A 6,360-nucleotide genomic window follows, 5' to 3' on the forward strand; every position below is an offset into this window, starting at 1 on the left:
GGTGGTAAATGACCATTTTGCCCATAGATAGTGAAAATTCGGGTTTGACTCCAAATTGATCCTCGAACTCCAAATCACCATATTAAACCATTTTGGGACTTTAATATTCTTAATTTCATTTTAAAATTTCTCTATTTGATCTAGTCGAGGCTTAAATTAACTTAATTGTACCATTTTGTACATTGTCGTCTTTTAACGATTTTTCTTTCGGGGTTTTCCAAGTATGCAAGCATATTGTCAATCATGTGAATGACATGGAAAGTATTTTATAAGGTTAGGCTTGACAGGTTTTAAGGTTTTGTTACACTTGGACTGAATGGTTCATTATGCTTGCCATTCATCATATTTGGCATGAGTTTATTGAGCTTGACTTTTTGCATAGCATTTGGTTTTATATGCTAGAAGCATACTGCTTATTATAAATCATGGCATGCTTTGAAATGATATTGTATGCTTTGAAATTATTTCTGGATTTGGATATCTAATGTTTTAAGTTTTTGGCTTTGATTTTCTATAAGTTTAGAAACCCCCTGACTTAATGGCTAAGTTTTTAAGTCAGATTATCTCATGTTAGGTTCGGTTGTTATGGCAATAATCTAACCTTTATGCACAAAGTTTTTAACTCTAGCTAGCAAAGGGATTACTCCAATGGTGGCTATGACACCGTATGAGAGTGTTTACAGTAGTTGAGGGTTTCTTACAAGTCTATTTCTGTTTATGATAGTTAAGGGATTTTTATCAGTCTGTTTCTATTTACGGTAAACAGGAAATTCGTATCAAGTTAATGGTAGTTGAGGCATTCCTACGATATAAAATTTCTTCTTACATTTACTTCGTTTGGGGCTATGACACAACACATGAGGATTTAATAGTAGTTAAGGTATTCTTATTGGGGTGGGATAAGGCCCACAATATGTTCTGTTTAGTCCTTCTCGAGGCTAGTGATTTGAAGCCTAACTTTTACGATGCAAATGCCTAGCACATTAATTGGTTTATAGAAACCTAGTTTTTAACATGGCGTGTGGTTTGAGTATATTGAGTTTGACATTGCATTTGGCATGTACATTGATTTAAATTGTGTTTCACTTATATGCCCTACATAATTTGATTGCCATTTTTTTACAGGCCATGGCTTTATTTAATGAGCTTGTGGTTTTAAATTGAAAGCTTGTCATGCTTTGAAAACGAGGGCATTTCTAGTATGCTTGCATGAGCAAGGTTTTGGCATCTATTTTGGCATGAATTGCCTTAATATTGGATTCTAGAAAATGGAGGATTGGCCCCCTTTCATGGTTGATCCTGCCACACTTAGACAAAAATAGCAAGGTTTCTATTGGACAAGGATTGAGCCTTGGTTTTTAGAAATCGACGTTAAGCCTCTGATTTGGGGAAGGTAAAATCTTTTAAGTAGTTTTCAGACAAGCTTTCACTTCAGATTTTCTTAAGTGTTTTAAGCATGTGACATACATTGATTTACCACATGATTTGATGCATGTAAAGGTTTAAAATGCATCCATGTCATTAGCTCGAGTTGAGCTATATTTTCAAGCTTAGTATATTATAAAGTTCTACATATTATACTTGCTTCCCATTCTCACTTACTCACTGAGTCTGCAAGATTTATTCCAATTAATTGATATGCATATTAGTAGCATTTTGGGACCTTTACTTAAGGAATGAGTAACTGGTAATTACTCGATAGGTATCACAGCATCTAGTAGCATTTTGTTTTCTATGTCAACTCTACTAGTCCAAGTTTCGAGTTTGTAACTAGGTTGTTATATTCGGATATTCTCAGAGGTTGTTGATAACTCTTTTATATAGAGTTAGCTTGCCAAATTTTGATATTAAAATAGATAAATCCTTGAGTTTCAGGTACATTTTTAGGTACTTTTCATTGCTTTTCTTTAATTAGTTTAAAGCATGTTAAGTCAAGTTAATTCAAGTTATTTTAGTTCATTTGTATGTTAAAAATGCCTATGACTGATTTAGTTCCTATGTCTTGGAGGTCCTCAAAAGAAAAGGGTTAAGTGGAGAAAAAATGTGCAATTATAGCCAAGAGCATCTCCTAAACATATTGTGGTATTTCAAACATAACTCTCACTACAAAAGTCCAATCAACTTAATTTTTTCCAATGAAAAAGATAAGAGACCGATGCACAACTTTCTTGTCTACCATGTTGCCCAGATTAGCCTTTAAATAAGAGCAAATCATGTTTCAAGAGAAGGGTCTGTAGTTGGGTCAGTACCAAATAGCAGGGAGCCATGGTGCTAGCCAACCTTGGCCGTGGCGTTAAGATGCCCTCACTCCCCACACAATGTCCAGCAGGCAAGGCACCATGGTGTTAGCCACCCAAAACCTCGGCACCAACACATGGACTTTAAATTCTACATTTTCTGATTTTTTATTTTAGGGCTTTTGAGAGGGGTATAAATAAAACCTTTTAAGAGGCTAAAAAAGGGTTCTGTAGAACAACTTTATGGAGTAAAGGAGACCCTTTACAAAACAAAAAAAGAAAAGAAATCGAGGAAGATCGAGCTTTAAAAGTAATTGAAACTTGTTTCTCTCACTAGATTTTTCTTTCTCGCTCTTTCTTTGGTATTAAAAAAAGTTTATTTTCTTAAGATTTTGATGTTGATGTTTGTTGTAGAAACTATGAACTAGATTGCTCTTTCTAGGATTGTGGTTGATCTCAACATGTGATTTAGATATTGTTTCTCTCTTTTACTTATTATTTATGGGTATTAACTTGTTTATTTTAAATCTACACTTATTGCTTCTAATTGATTGATCAATAATTAGATTGATTCGGGTCTCTAAATGCAACTTGATGAATGGAGTTTAGAATAGACCAGGATTTGAATAAAATGTGCTCATTTCATTTAGAGACTAAGTGATTTGATTAGTGTTTAGGATAGAAATATACATAAGTACCATATGTAGCCAAATTTAGTGCATGAACTTAATGAACCTTTTTTGATTGATTCACATAAACATATATATAAGAGGTATTTGTATAAGAATCTCGACAGAAACTTGTAGATAAATTTGGACTTTAGGCTAGCAATTTAACCTATTAATTTAAGTATAAAAAAAGAGATTAGTTCTAAATGAACTGTTGAGAAATACCATGACCCTAGGCTTTCAATCAACTACTTTTTTTGTAATTTTTAGTCTTTATTCTTTATTTTAGCATTATTCATTAAATTTTTTCTTTAATTAATTTTCAAAATTTTGTTTGTTTGGATAAGACTAGGGCTCCATAATTTTAGTACTTAGCAAGAGTGTAGGCATAATTCCTTGTGGGATACGATACCTTCTTACCTTTATATTACTTGATTGATACATATACTTCTGTGTATAAAATTGGCAACAAGTTTTTGGCACCATTGCTAGGAATTTCCTACTTTTTGCTAATATTGATACCAAACAAACTAGCCTTACTTCAAGCTTTGTTTTTCTTTATTTTCATGTACTTTTTAGTCATTTTATAAGAAGAGTAAAGAGCTTGGAAATTGTCCTTTGTGATCTAAAAATTGAGAAGACTTTTTGAAAACTATGGAGGCAAAATTAGTAAGACTTTAATCATGCAAAAACAATGGCTAATAATAAAAAAGAACGGCAAATTCAAGGGCAAGTAATGGAAAATCATCGATCTTTGAGAGATTATATCATTCCGTTGGTGTAAAGTCTTCACTCAAGCATTTGAAGGCTAGCTATTTGAGCTAACAACTTTAAGATAAAACCAATAAACCTCTAAATGATCCAAACTTCAATCCAATTTGGGTTTTACCTAATAACAATTCTAATGCTCATATCTCAAAATTTCTAGAGATCTATGATACTTTCAAGCATAATGGAGTTACCGAAGATGCTATTAGCCTAAGACTCTTCCCTTTCTCATTGCAGGACAAGGAAAAGATTTGGTTGAACTCAATTCCTACAAGCTCCATTACTACTTGGGATGATTTTGCTCAAAAGTTCTTAGCTAAATTCTTTCCTTTGGCCAAGAGAGTGAAATTAAGGAATGATATCACATCAGTCATGCAACTTGATTCTGAGTTGTATGAGGCCTGGGAAAGATACAGGGATTTGCTTCGGTGTTGCCCTCATCATGGTCTACCTAAGTGGCTTCAAGGATAGACATTTTACAATGGTTTGAATGGTCATATTTAAACTAGTATTGACACCACTGCTAGAGGAGCTTTTATGGCAAAGTTTGTTGATGGGGCTTATGATCTGTTGGAATAAATGACATCAAACAACTATTAATGGCCATCAGAGAGATCAATGCATAGAAGGGTAACTGTAACGCATGAGTTGGATGCTATCATTGCATTGACTACTCAAGTTGCTATTCTAACCCAGAAATTTGATTCCTTTAGAGTTCATTTTATTTAAACACCATTTATTACTTGCAATTATTTTCGACATGGGCACTATAGTGATCATTGTCTAATGAGTTCTGAGTCAGTTTGGTTCATTACGAATCAGCAATAAAACAGCCCATATTCCAACACCTATGATCCCAAGTTGAGGAATCATCCTAACTTTTCTTGGAGTTATAAACAAGGGTCTTCATCAACTCTAAGGCTTGATTTCTTTCTCAAATTTCCACCTCAAGCAAGACTCCTATGCAAGAAAAGAAACCATCTATAGAAAAGTTGCTTATGCAGTATATGGCTAAGGCTGATGTTCTCATTCATAGTTACGCAGCTTCATTAAGAAACTTTGAGACATAAGTTGGTCAGCTTGCTAATGCCATCAATAATAGGCCTCAAGAAACTTTATCAAGTGACACTGAATCTAATCCTAAAAGAGAAGGTAAGGAGCATTGTAATGCAATCACCCTTAGGAATAGCAAAGAGGTAAAAGGCAGAAGCAAGCAAACATATTCACCAGGTAAGTCTATTGCCAAGGGAACGGTGGTTGAGAATTTTGATGCACAAGCTCAAGGAAAAAAGGCTAAGTCCACCCCACCACCACCATTTCCTCATTGACTTTATAAGCAAAAACTTGACAAGCAGTTTCAAAAGTTTCTTGAGGTATTCAAAAAGCTCCAGATTAATATCCTTTTTATTGAAGCTTTGGTATTGATGCCAAGATATCTCAAGTTCTTTAGAGACATCCTAACTAATAAATGGAAATTTGAAGATTTTGAGATAGTTGCACTTATTAAATAGTGTAGTGTTATAATTCAAAATAAGCTTCCACTAAAGCTTAAGGATCCACGAAGTTTTTCTATCCCTTGTACTATTGGTACTATTAAATTTTCTAAAGCTTTGTGTGATTTAGGTGCTAGTGTTTTAATTATGCCTTTGTTTATTGCAAAGAAACTTGGACTTAAAGAGATACAACCTACTAAAGGTACTTGGCAATTAGTAGACAAAATAATCAATTGGAGTTATGAAGGATGTTTTGGTTAAAATTGAGAAGTCGTACACTCTGACGGACTTTATTGTGCTTGAGATGGGGGAAGATGTTGAAATTCCTCTAATTTGGGATGACCATCTTGGCAATAGCAAGAGCAATCATCGATGTGAATAATGACTAGATGACTTTCAAAGTTGGAGAGGAGGTAGTCGAGTTTAATGTATTCAATACACTAAGTATCCTTCATTTACAAGAAGTTGTTATAAAACAGATTCAGCTGATGGGATGGCTAAAAAGGATTTTGACAAGGAATATCCTACAACAATAAGTTTTAAAGTTAGATAACAAGTAATGTTATTTTCTAATTCACACTTCAAGCCTTTTCCATGCAAACACAAATCAAGATGGTTGATTCCTTTTAAGGTAGGAAAGGTTTGTCCTTATGGTATAATAGAGATTGATAGTGAGGCTACTGGAACATTCATGGTTAATGGGCTAAGCCTCAAGCCTTATTTCATGGGTGAAGAAGTGCAAAAAGTGGTGCCATAGTCAAGTTAATGATTATAAAGAAGCATTTCTTGAGAGGCAACCCAAGCTTTCGAAACTCTTCGTTTTTTCTTTAAAGTTTTTTTATTTTTTATTATTTATAATTCACCATTAATTTCTCTTTATTCTTTTTATCCTCCCTCCAGCTTTAGATATAATGATGAAGAAAAGGAAGAGGAATAGAGCTTTTAATTCAGTCTTTCTAAAATGCCAAGGGAGTATTCTGTTTCTTTGCTTTATCTATTTTGGTAACATTAAGGACAATGTTAGTTTTAAGTTGGGGTTGTGGACTTTTAAATTTTTAATCTTTGGTTGAATCTTTTGCATTTATTTTTTTAGATTTTGAGTTTATTTAGTTTGTTTATCATTTAATTTTTTGCATGCTTTGAAAACTTGAGCTATAAAAAGTTACACCAATTTCTTTGATTCACCTATCCAAT

The 6,360-nt window shown here is 33.5% G+C and overlaps 1 long non-coding RNA gene across 1 annotated transcript in view; it reads left to right on the top strand.

The window, feature by feature from the left end:
* LOC108662478 overlaps positions 1 to 5,221 on the top strand; it is a 16,226-nt gene extending 11,005 nt beyond the window's left edge. Inside the window, exon 3 of the long non-coding RNA XR_001928342.1 lies at positions 3,911 to 5,221. This is a non-coding gene — a long non-coding RNA (uncharacterized LOC108662478). The remainder of the gene's footprint in view (positions 1 to 3,910) is intronic.

The sequence above is a fragment of the Theobroma cacao genome, chromosome 6 (assembly GCF_000208745.1).
Source record: "Theobroma cacao cultivar B97-61/B2 chromosome 6, Criollo_cocoa_genome_V2, whole genome shotgun sequence".
NCBI lineage: Eukaryota > Viridiplantae > Streptophyta > Magnoliopsida > Malvales > Malvaceae > Theobroma > Theobroma cacao.